Here is a 13,438-nt window from a genome sequence, read left to right on the forward strand (position 1 = left end):
CTCTTCACGCAGAGCAAACAGTTCCCCCACCTCTTGATCAACACTCATTTTTGTAGGTTGGTTAATAACTTTGTAAAAAAATGAGAAACAAGTGTTTGAGATATATGCAATACAGTTAAACAGCAATGGGGTCACATTTGTTGTCAATGGCCTTTGGTTTCCATTACAGACTCATCCACGTCCAAGGGCCTTCGTCCCGTTGTCCAGCGCCAGCCACTGTCGCTATTTCAATAAACAAAACAAACCGAAGAAACCAAAAATACAGGAATTCATGCCTCTTTTAAGTACATCCTGCCGACAACGCCAACATGTGGTAACCGTGACTGAGGTTGCCACATGTAAAGCTAGTCACTGACAACGCCACCTCCTGCTAAGGGGCAGGAGGAACCCGTAGACCCTAAGTCGTGGATTGATTTTAAAGCTTCCCTTAATCGGTTCAATTATGACAGAGGCATGAATTCCAAAAACATAATACAGCTTTATTTAACAAGTGTTTGGAAACCGTTTAAAATATCAATTCATGTAAAGTATAAAAATGGCAAATATAATTCAATACATATATAAGTTACCCTCCTCAGTTGGGCAGGCCCGGTCCGCTGGGTTGCAGTGCCTGCTAATCGTGAGGGACAAAAACAAGAAAAGCCACACACCAAAACAACATAAGCATGCAATATTTAAACCACAATCTCTATGAAATAATAACAGTGAGATATTTAGCATACAGAAAAGAAAGTGTTACACCGTGCAGTCCCTACACTGAAGGCAGACAGCGTTCCACCCGGGCCCAGGCCTACGCCGCAGAGGAGCGCAACCTGGGACACAAATAATAAAATGATTATACTGCCATACACTGCACATGAAAGAAAATACACAAGAAAATACACAAGAAACACTATAGGACAGTGGCTGGCCTGGTCCTTTTGAAAAGGAAACATAATATGTTAGTTGCCAGCCTCATTCACCAACTCAATTTAAAATGAAAGAGTTAAAAACAAGGCATACTTCCAAGAGAGTATATTTCCAACTCAGCTTAATCCTGCCGGGGAAATGGTCGCTTAATATCCCGGGTAGCTGGGCCGGTTGTGTACATTAAGCTCTGTAAAACACATAAATAAGTTGCTTAAAACACAATTAAAAACGTCGGTTTAAAAACGCCATTTAAAAGCAAATTACTCATAACAGACCCGGTCTTGTGCCTGTCGGGAGAGTTTCCCTCCGTAAATGGTAAACTCTCGTCTTGCACTCGCCCTAATAAAACCAAACTAAATGAGCCACTTGCATAAGTTAATTTAAAAGACCATAAAACCACCTTAAAACTGTTATTCCTACCTTTGTGAGAAGACCAGTGACAGGCAGCCAAGAGAGACTTTTTTGAACTGACGGCAAACTTTTTATGGCTTCCTGTTTACCTGGTCACCGGTCATGTGACCGCATCAGGTGACAATGACGTCAGATTCCCACACATGGACTAGTTTCTCTGCATCGTTTTGAGGCAAGATATGCCTGATTTTTCAATGTTACGTAGATGAAAGAAGGCGGTCCTTGAGATTGATTTTATGTGGGCGTTGAAAGATAAATCCTGATCAAATATAACACCAAGATTCCTTACAGTCTCACTGGAGGCCAAATTAATGCCATCCATAGTTAATATATTTAGATAGTTTGTTTCGTAGATTCTTTGGGCCGAGTACAATAACTTCATTTTGTGCCGTGTTTAACATCAACAAATTTAAGGTCATCCACGTTTTTAAGTCCTTGAGGCAGTCTTGAATTGTATTTAAATGATTGGATTCATCAGGCTTGATGGATAAATATAGTTGAGTACCATCCGCATAACAATGGAAATGTACAGAATGATTCCTTATAATATTGCCTAACGGAAGCATATATAATGTGAACAAAATAGGTCCAAGCACTGAGCCCTGTGGCACTCCATGGCTCACTTTGGTTTGCATGGAAGATTCATCGTTGACACACACAAACTGAGACCGTTCAGATAGATAGGATCTAAACCAGCCTAAAGCAGTTCCATTTATGCCAACTAGTGCTCTAGTCTTTGCAGGGCCGCCCCTCCCTACAGGCCAATCACGCAGGCTGCATGGGGCCCCTCCTCAGCTGCTGTGCGCAGTTCTCCACTCATGCGGCTTTCACACCAGCGCTTTTCAGTTTCTAGCTCCGAGCGGGAGCTTTTCTGGTTCAGCTCCAGTTTCCCTTTTCAGCTCCCGCTCTGTGCACACCGCCCACTGGCGCCCCAGAGCTGCCCTTGCTGCGTCATGACGTCACCGTTTACATCGCTGATTTGCCCCCCAACGGCAGCTCACAACAACAACAACAACTGCGTCGGGTCGATGATCGTGTTTCTTTTAATCACACGAAGCCAGAATAAATTGAATAACGACTTCTCCAACCTTATACTTTGCTCCAGAGTGCCGTGGTTCATTGTTTATTAATGTGTTTCTGCAGCATTTACCGACCGCTGCAGTGCTGGCTGCTCTTCCACAGGAGTTTATTCTCCCGTTAGCTCCCGGTTAGCTCACACTGCAGCGGCCGCTCTAAAGTATTCACTCTCCGACTCACACAAGCAGCTGATGCATATCCCCAGTTCCCCTTAGCCTAAGTGAATGTGTGTCAGTCTGAATTGACACTGTTTGGTATCACAACGCTGTTATGAAAGTTTCTCTGGTATAACACGGGTGATGTTAGCATAGCAACCGAAGCTAAACTGACTACTTGCATCCGATAGCTGCAATAATACAAAACAACACGTCTGCCTCAGGGTTTCCGCTAGGATTTTTTCTCGCCGGTCAAATGTCCGGGCAGAATTTATTTTACCGGACAAATTTGAAACTTACCGGTCATATTTCAATAATAATAATAAGAGTTGTGTAGCAGAGTTTCCGTAAGCAGGTAATTTACCGGAATATGAGCAGATATGCATTGCTGATGTTTAAAACTCAGTTCACGGGCTCATTTTTATATTGCTTCAGTTTATAATCGTAACAGATCGAAACAATTCAGATTAATTTTTCAATAAATGATTCCACAAACAACAAACAACATAATTATTACATTCAAACAAACTACTTGTAGTAGATAACGTACATTATTCAGAAGTTTACATCAACTTTGAATAATAACACGGGAGAAACGGATCCTCTCTTTTCCCCTCTCTCTCCCTCTCTCTCCTGTCAGCCCGTCAGTTTCTCATGCAGCTCCTGCAGCCCGCTAAACAGAGGGCGGGGCTTCAGGTGATCCTGCAGAGCTGCGTGTCTCGGTCAGACTCAGCAGCTGATCTGATCTCTCTCTCGCGTCCGGTTATACTTCACTCGCGTTTATGTCCATATCGATCAGATCCAGCTCTCCTGATCGGCCTTTATAGAGAGCACCGATCAAACTATTAAGAGTGAATATCGGCCGATAATGACCGGCGGCCGATCGATCAGAGCCTCCCTAATTATTACCAGACATTTTGACCGTCAGGTTTTGAATTTACCGTTTTTTTATAAATTTTACCAGCTAAAAACCGGTAATTACCGGCTAACGGAAACCCTGGTCTGCCTCTCTCCACAATGATGGATAACAGCGAACGGATGGTCAAAGTAAGGCACAAATAAACAGAATCACACGAAGCCTGGTCAGTGTTGCCTGACTTTATAAAGTGTGTTTATAGGCACTACTGCTTGTAGGCAGGCATAACAGTCGACCCATGGGAGGTGGGTTTAGTTTCCTGCACGCCTCGACGTAAGAGAGACGTAAGCGACGTCACCTCTTAGCTCCAAAGCTCTTGCCTCTGGACCGACAATTTTTTGGAGCTGGAAATGAAGCGGATTCCGGAGCTAAGAGCCGGCGCAGCTCCGGTGTGAACTGGAAAACCCAGCGCTTTTCAGGCTCTAGCTCCGAGCCGGAGCTGAAAAGGCACTGGTGTGAAAGGGGCATCAGTTCTCCGCGCACCCCCCTCGAGAGTGAGAGTGAGAGTCTGTAACCCGACACCGTTGCAATGAATCAACATCTGACCAATCACGGTTTTGATACGGCCACTAGTGTAGGTGAAGAGATGTCGGTGAAAAGACAGTTTCAGTCCGGCGCAAGCAAGAGGGAAAAAAAACAAAACATGAAGAAACTACAGCATCACTCGAAGGTGGGTTATTGTATGAGTCAAATGTACAACTTGCGATTGTTGTATAAGTCAAATTGCCAATTGCCATATTAAAACATAAGCTGCAATTCACGACATGAAGAAGGCAGTCTCTGCATAGCATATAGGCTAATGGAGATGCAGTTATTTCCAGCATTCTTTATTTACCATTCATTCAAGTATGTTATGCCTTGTATCTGCTAATGTACAGGAGGAATAGTGATAAACTGTCTGTCTAGTTGGCTTACATAACAGTTCAAGTTTACAGCCTAAAAAACATGGAGCATTTTTCCCCCTTTTATTCATTTTTATGTCAATTTGCACATTTCATGGTGATGCTCAGCCTCTCCCCTTAACTCCTAACAGTCATCATCACGTCAACCACAACACAGAGAAATACTGATAGAAATGTGTGTGTAGTTGTTGATACATTGCTGACAGAGGGAACTACGTTTGAATACAGATTTAAGAAATATCAGTTTTTGAGCATGTCATAAGCATGTTTTGTCTTGACTATATTACAACTATATTATAATATAGTATTTATATTATTGATTATGATTATTATTATTAGTAGAAGTAGTTTATTTGCATTAATTATATTTTAATCTTTTTGAGGCTAGTATTTGGCAGGAAATGACGTATTCACCTGTAAACGCATATTGAACGACATACATGCACATTTACCATTTACCTCACTGTATAAAAAAGTAACTGTGTTGATAATAATAATAATAATAAGCAGGAATTATATTTGCAAAGTAGCCTACTTTGTTTCCAAAGAAAACCTGAAAATCTTCAAATAAATCATTGTTTTTTAAGTAATCACACAACTGTTTTGCGACGACTTTTTCAAGAATCTTTGAGCGGAACGGAAGATTAGAAGGTTGGCTAAAAACTCTGGATCGAGGTTGTGCTTTTTAAGAAGAGGTTTTATCACTGCTACTTTAAATGATTGTGGAACATAGAATAGAATAGAATAGAATATATTTTTATTGTCATCACACATCAGTGCAACGAAATGCAGTTGGCATCTCTCTATGCAATACATAACATAAATAAGAACACATCCATAAAAACAGTGATAAAGCAGAGATAGTAGCAATAATAATCAGGGTCATCATATGCACTTTACCAGAATGTTAAAATATATAAAGCTACAATGTTTAAATATAAATAGTTACTAAAAAATATCAGTTGATACTTAATAAGTAACAATGGAAATGTACAGAATGATGGCGTGAAGGTATCTAGACGAGGATATGGCGCACCTCTTATCTCACGTAGCCCGGTTGGGCCTAACAGTAAACACCAGGAAGAGTTGCCTGGACCCCTCCCAACAGGTCACTTACCTGGGGATGGTCCTAGATTCAGTCGCCATGAGGGCCTACCTGACACCTCGTCGTGCAGACGACATTTTCCACCTTCTTCCCATCTTCAGGCTGGGCAAGAGGGTGCCTCACATTCAGTTCCTCCGGCTCATGGGCAGACTGACGGCTGCCTCAGCCGTTTTGCCCTTAGGCCTGCTGTCGCTGCGCCCCATGCAGATGTGGCTGAGTAGCCTGTCGCCTTCAAGTGGCACAGGCACAGGAGAGTTAGGGTGTCTCAGCGGTGCCTCCACTCTCTGTCCCGCTGGAGGGACAGGGCCTATCTTCTGATGGGCGTGCCCATGGGCACCATCCCATCCCGCCGAGAGACTGTCACTGTGGATGCATGTCTCTCAGGGTGGGGTGCGGTGTGGCAGGGCAGGACTGCTCGGGGTCAGTGGTCTGCCCAGGAAGGTGCATGCCATATCAACGTGCTAGAGCATCGGGCTGTGCTACTTGCACTCATGCCCTTTTTACCCTAACTGGTGGGCAAACATGTGCTCATTTATTCGGACAACATGTCCGCTGTTGCCCAAATCAACCACCAGGGGTGCACCAGGTCCGCACAGCTGCCCCGGGTTTCACAGAGCCTCATGTCTTGGGCGTTCCCCCGCCTGCCCAGTCTACGGGCAGTCTTTCTACAAGATGACCAGAATCAAGTCGCAGATTTCCTCTCTCGGCACAAACCTCCACCGGGGGAGTGGAGGCTTCATCCGGAGGTGGCGGAGACAATTTGGAGCATTTTCGGCAGGGCCGAGGTGGACCTCTTTGCCTCGGAAGAGTCGAGGCACTGCCCCATCTGGTTCTCCTGGACAGAGGGGACCAGCCCGACGGGTCAGGACGCTCTGGCGCACGACTGGCCAGACAGTCTCCTGTATGCCTTCCCGCCACTGCCCCTGATACTACAGATGCTTCTGAGGGTCCTTACTCAGGGGCACAGGCTCCTTCTGGTCGCCCCTCGCTGGCCGGGGAGAGTTTGGTTCCCACTGCTGCACAGTCTCTGCTGCAGCCCACCATGGCGTCTCCCCGACAGGAAGGACCTTCTGTCACAGCTCAGGGGTCAGATCTGGCATCCCGACCCTCAGCGCCTTCAGCTCTGGGCTTGGCCTCTGCGGGGCCCATCCCGCTGTTGAGCGTTTTCACGGCATCTGTCAGGGAAACTATCCTGAATGCCAGAGCACCATCCACTCGAGCGCAGTATGAGTGCAAATGGAAGCTCTTCTCCCACTGGTGTTTGGGTAAGGCTGAGAATCCGGGGCATTGCTCTGTGCCCACCATTCTAGAGTTCCTGCAGTCCCTTCTGGATAGTGGATGTTCTCACTCCACTTTGAAGGTTTATATGGCTGCTATCTCTGCCCGACATGTTGGAGTTGACGGCGCCACGGTGGGGTGCCACAGGTTGGCGTCCCTCTTCCTTAGAGGGGCTTTACGGCAGCGTCCCCAGCACCCCGAGGGCTCCGGCTTGGGACCTGCCCCTAGTGCTGGATGCCTTATCATTCGAGCCCCTGGCCCAGGTGGGGCTTAAGTGGCTGTCCTTGAAGGCAGCATTTCTGCTTGCCATAACCTCAGGGAAGCGAGTTGGAGAGCTACATGCCCTCTCCGTGAGCGATACATGCCTGAGGTGGAACTCCAATGGCTCAGGTGTTGCCCTCTGGCCGAATGTGGAGTTCCTGCCCAAGGTGCTTCCACTAGCCCACTCCAATGAGATGCCACTCTACGAGGAGCATCTCAACATCCTGGGCTACCCTGAGAGGGGTGCCCCTGGAGACCATCTGCGCCGCGGCGTCGTGGGTGTCTTCTGGCACATTCTCCATGTTCTACCGGGTCAATGTCGTCACTCCCCACCCTTTGGGCGTGGTCCTGTTGCCGAGCTCCGCTGCTTCCAGCTAGGTAAATAAGTGCTTGGATTCTTCATGACATTGTTGATATAAGTCATCCAGTGCTAAAGCACCGCCTCTGGCGGTCAGTAGGGACGAAATAGAACGATAGCTACGTCTGTACCTATGGTTCTATAATAATACATTTTATTTCTATAGCGCTTTTCTTGAACCCAAAGACGCTTTACATTTGGAAGGGAGGGTAGACAAACAAAACAAAAACAAAAACAAAGCCAAAAAGAAACAAAGAAACAAAACAAAACAGAAAAGCAGTCAGGAGGAAGTTGGTTGAGAGGGGGGGGGGCTTATGGATACAGAGTTGAAGAGGTGGGTTTTGAGGCGGGACTGGAACAGGGTGAGGGACTCAGACTCACGGAGGTATTGGGGGAGGGAGTTCCAGAGCTTCGGGGCTGCCACAGAGAAGGCTCTGTCCCCGAAGCTCCGGAGTTTGGCCTTGGGGATGGAAAGCAAACCGGCTGAGGTGGATCTGAGGGACCGGGGTGGTTGGTTGAGGATGAGGAGGTCAGTGAGGTTGGGGGGGGGCCAGATGGTGGAGGGCTTTGAAAGTGAGGACCAGGAGTTTGTAGTGGATGCGGTGTGAAACGGGGAGCCAGTGGAGTTCTTTGAGGACCGGGGTGATGCCATGATTTGGTGTGGGTGAGGAGTCTGGCGGCTGCGTTCTGGACACGCTGGAGTCTATTGAGGGATGTAGTGCTGATGCCGTAGAGGAGTGAGTTGCAATAGTCAAGGCGGGAGGAGATGAAGGCGTGAATGAGTCGCTCAGCTGCAGGGCGGGTGAGAGAGGGACGGAGTTTGGCAATATTGCGGAGTTGGAAAAATGAGGTTTTTACAACTTGACGGATGTGGGGCTCGAGGGAGAGGGTGGGGTCAAATATAACGCCAAGGTTGAGTCCCGGTCCCCGGATGGCCGCCAGATCCTATGACGACACCGGCAGATATAGCCGGTGTCACTTGGGTCACAGGTGACTTTGTTGTTATTGGTACTTGAGCTGCGCATGCGCGCAATGGACATATACAGTGCTAAAGCACCACATCCATATCCATATCGTTTCTCAATGTCGAGGAAGGATCCTTCAGAGCCACTATTTCAAGGATGCTACGTCATCGAATCCCGCCGAAGGACTGTTCCGTACAGGATCCTTGGAATTCTACCAAGGACTGAGTCCTTCATTGCGGGAAATTTCGAGGATGCACATGTGGCATCTGGCGTGGTTCTTGATCCGGGAACAGCGTGGATACTGTTGTGCTGGGCTGGGAGAATGGCGGGTGTCGTGTTTCTGCTGTGCCTTTTCTTGGCAACAAGAAGATCGCTAGTCATCCTGAAAAATCTACTGGATGTTGCCGCCCGCAGTGGACATCCCCTGTACAGTTTCGGAGGTGTTGCACAAATAATTGCTGGTTGCACTGCATTCATTTCGGAAAATGTTTGTCTTTCTCACATGCCTGCCACGATGGTCCTTCAGAATTGTTTTTTAAACTCTAATCTCACTTTCGCGAAGTTTGCTAGAACAGCTGACAATGTATATGTGTTGATTAAGAGGAAAAGGTGCTTGGTATTTTTATTGTTGTTACTATCAGGAAATGTACAGCCAAATCCAGGTCCACCTAGCAGTATTAGTCAAATAGCTACTCCTGCTGATTTTATATCTAGATCTGGGCTAGGTTTAATTCATTTAAATGTGCGTAGTCTGTTACCTAAATTAGATTTTGTCCGTATTTGGGCGAGTTCGACTGATGCTGATGTCATTGTCTTATCAGAAACGTGGCTAGATAAATCCATTTTGGCCTCTGACATTTACATAAATGGTTACAGTACAACTGCTAGGACTGTCTTAGGGAAGACAGCTTTTAGATGCGCAGCTCCTCTGTCTTGGAATAGTCTGCAAATTAAATGGAAACTGAACAATCTGGTGCCACTAAATGTTTTTAAAGCTCGGTTGGATGCTAGTCAATCAGAAGCTATTGGTACCTGTTTATGTGGATAATTATGTAAATGATGCTGGATGATGTCCTTTTGTTGTTCTATTTATGTTTTTATGTTTCATGTGGAACTACTTGAGCAGGTCTCCCTTGGAAAAGAGATCAATGATCTCAATGGAATTTTATCTGTATAAATAAAGGTTTGAAATTAAATGAAATGACAGTGTATATCGTACTGACTGGCCTAAAAAAGGTGGTGGCGTTGCCATTTATGTGAAAAATAAGTTTTGTGTAACTAATATGGTTTCCAAATCTGTTAGTAAACAGCTAGAATTTTTAGCCGTGAATATTGAGGTAACAAAGGGTCAACAGGTCATGGTGGTGGGCTGCTACAGGGCCCCCTCGGCTGTCAAGGACTCTTTATCGTCATTGGCAAAACTGTTATCACAACTTTCCTACAAGGAAATAGTGCTGCTTGGTGATTTTAATTGGGAATGGTTAACTTCTGTGTCAGAGGATTTTAAAAACCTGTGTACCTCTTTGAATTTTACCCAGATTATAGACAGTCCTACTCGCCCAAATATTAAGTCCCCAAATAAATCCTCCTTAATTGATCTAATTTTAACAAATGTGCCACATAAATACTCATCTGTGGGAGTATTTGCTAATGATGTGAGTCACCACTGTGTTGTAGCCACAATTAGGGACACTAAGGTCCAAAAGGTTAAACCACGTGTCATCACAAAGAGAGACAAAAAACACTTTGTGGAGCAGGGTTTTTTACATGATCTGTTTGATTTTGATTGGGGTAAAATCAATCTGTGTGCTGATGTAGAAACTGCATGGTCTTATTTTTATCTTGGTTTTATGAAAATTATAGATAGACATGCACCTCTGCGTACATTTAGAGTGAAGGGACGAAACAATCCCTGGTTTCTGCTAAGCTGTTCAGTCTACTTCATGAGAGAAATAATGCGTGGGCTAAGGCTAGGAAATCAGGCTCAGAGGTAGAATGGCTACGTTTTAGGCAGCTAAGAAATAACTTCACATCTCAATTAAAAAGTGCTAAATCAAAGTACTATTTGTCAGTTACCACAGAAAACCTGAATAATCCTAGGAAATTTTGGAAAGCCATAAAATCGATTTCCACTGGTGATATCCAAAATGAGCTACCTCCGTGCCTCACCACAGCATCTGGCATTATATCAGACAGGGCTACTATGCTAAATTGCTTTAATAAGCATTTTGTGTCTTGTGGCTCTATGTTTGATTCTGTCACTGACTGTACTTCTGCTTCTGTGAACGCTCCAATCCTTGACTCTGAACAATGTCGTCTGGAAAACCATTTCAGTTTTACTCCTTTAACTATTGGTATTGTTCATGAAGCATTATCCAAGTTAGATCCTAGGAAACCGGCTGGCCCGGACAACTTAGAACCTTTCTTTTTAAAGATAGCTGCAGATTTTATTGCTCCACCTCTTACTTCTCTTTTTAACCTCTCCCTCAGCACAAATACAATTCCAAAAGTATGGAAGTCTGCTTATGTCTTGCCTTTACTGAAAGGAGGGGAGGCAACTATTTTAAATAACTATAGGCCAATCTCTAAATTGTCTAAGGTGCTCGAACGACTTGTGAGTGAACAAGTAAAGGAGTTTTTATGTATAAATGATATCCTGTCTAAGCATCAGTCAGGATTCAGAAAGAAACACAGCACCATCACTGAAACAAAGAAAGTGGTAAATGACATTACTAGTATTTTAGATAATAAGCAGAGTTATGCAGCTCTGTTTATTGACCTTTCCAAAGCGTTTGACACCGTTTATCATCGCATTTTAAAGCAGAGGCTACTCAGTATTGGCATATCCAGCCATGCAGTGGGGTGGTTTGTGAACTACCGCTCTGAAAGGTCCCAATGTGTTCATTTTGATGGACTGTCTTCTGAGTGGTTAAACATTGCTAATGGTGTACCACAAGGTTCTGTTTTAGGACCACTTTTATTCTCCATATATATTAACAGCGTAGGTGATAATGTGGATGAAGCTACTTTACATTTTTATGCGCATGATACTGTGATGTATTGTGCAGGTCCCACCATTAAGGAGGCTGTTGTTAAATTACAGGCTGTTTTTAACACTATTCAGACTCAGCTCTCTGAACTAAAGCTTCTTTTAAATGTGGATAAAACCAAGGTAATGCTCTTTTCAAAAGCAAAAAAGACACCAGAGCCTGTTTTTGATATTGTAACTACGCAAGGAACAAAACTTGAAGTTGTTGCCTGTTACAAATACCTTGGTATCTGGCTTGATGATTGTCTCTCTTTTAAACTTCATGTCAATAACCTGCTTAAAAAACTGAGGGTTAGGCTAGGGTTCTTTTTCAGAAACAAGTCCTGTTTCTCGCTTGAGGCCAGGAAAAGGCAAGTCACTGTGACCTTTTTACCTGTGCTGGACTATGGTGATTTGTTGTATACTGTATGAATGCACCTGCCAATTACCTGAGCAAATTGGATGCTGCGTATCACAGTGCTCTGAGATTTGTCACAAATTGTAAAGCGCTTACACATCACTGTACACTGTATACCAAGGCAGGTTTACCATCACTCTCTGTACGGAGGCTCAGTCACTGGTACACTTTTATTTACAACGCTATGTTGGGAAAACTCCTGTATTACATCTGTTCTCTGGTAAAGCAGAAAGTTGCGGGCAGCTATTGTCTGAGATCGCAGAATGTGGTCTTGTTAGATGTCCCCAAGAGTGAGGACTGTCTTAGGTAAGACGGCTTTTATGTGCGCAGCTTGGAACAGCCTACAGTCCAAATTGAAATTTAGTTCTCTGAATGTTTTTAAGGCACGTCTGCATGAGATGCTTTCTGACACTATGGGTGTTTGTAAGTGTTGGTGAATATGTAAATATGATGTCCTCTATTGTTTGTTTTTATGTTGTTTTTATGTTTCATGTGGAACTAAATTGATGCAGGTCTCCCTTGTAAAAGAGATCCATGATCTCAAGGGACCTATCTGTCTAAATAAAGGTTTGAAATGAAAATAGCCGGTGTCACTTGGGTCACAGGTGACTTTGTTGCAGGGCTGTGCGATTATGGCAAAAATCATAATCACGATTATTTGGGTCAATAATTGATATCACGATTATTTTGACGATTATTCATTGACCATTTATTGAACTTTAAAACAAATAATATTTTACCAATAAACAAGATCAACAAATATGCTGGAGCGCACTTCCAAAACCATACTAAACATATATTATTAATATGATAAATAAAAATAAATTAGACCAAAATAAATTAAATCAAATATGTTGCAGTGCACTGTCACAACCTACTGAAAACTCCTTAACATATAGCCAACATTTTGGTAAAACATATTCAACATATTCCACTCAGTTAAACGTTGAAGGCTGGCCAACCGTCATGGTCCAGAAGTAACAGGAAATAAATGTTGAACTACAATTTAAGACCAAATAAAAATGTTTTGGCCACCATGGCAAATGCTGGTAGGGCTGCTCATCTCATCTCTTAAAGATTTTTTGCAAGACACAACAGCCTGTTTACATGGTCTGGTTTCAGAGATGAGCGCAGACAGGTGACAATATTGCCACCTGTACTGAAGACCCTCACCCTCAGCCGACACATGGGGTGACGCCGGCCAATCACAAAGCTTTGATGCGTTCAAGTGCATTATTCTGGCACAGGAAGATTATGTTACAGGACATTAACGATAAAACAGAATATTGTTGTTCTATTTTTAGACACATCTCGCGATCGACTGGTTGGGCACCCCTGGGCTACACCATAGGTCCGTTGTGGTAGCAAAGTAGTCAGCTGAAGCCACATCTCTCTCAACTTCCCCACGGCATTTGTCATATAGTGCAGGCAGCGCATACCTGCTGAAATAATACCGAGACGGCATCGCGTAACGCTTGTCCAACGTGTTGACAAGTTGCTTAAAGCCCTGGTTGCTAACAGTGCTAACTGGGCACATATCTTTAGCGATGTGAAATGTAATGGCAAAGTACTTGCAAATAGTGGAAATAGTTTTACCCTTCTTTTTAACGAGTTGCTCTTGTTCTGACATCTTCGCTCGCGCTGAACACTCACAA

The 13,438-nt window shown here is 44.3% G+C and overlaps 1 long non-coding RNA gene across 1 annotated transcript; it reads right to left on the bottom strand.

Annotated features, from left to right (window-relative positions):
• Positions 1-767: 767 nt before the first annotated feature.
• Positions 768-1,372, bottom strand: LOC117462044 (uncharacterized). The gene is made up of 3 exons (XR_004553790.1): positions 1,330-1,372; positions 1,003-1,096; positions 768-812 (listed from the first exon to the last, which is right to left on the bottom strand). It is a non-coding gene; the product is annotated as an uncharacterized lncRNA (long non-coding RNA).
• Between the last annotated feature and the right edge of the window lie 12,066 nt (positions 1,373-13,438).

This window comes from Pseudochaenichthys georgianus, chromosome 3, assembly GCF_902827115.2.
Source record: "Pseudochaenichthys georgianus chromosome 3, fPseGeo1.2, whole genome shotgun sequence".
In the NCBI taxonomy this organism is placed as follows: Eukaryota; Metazoa; Chordata; class Actinopteri; order Perciformes; family Channichthyidae; genus Pseudochaenichthys; species Pseudochaenichthys georgianus.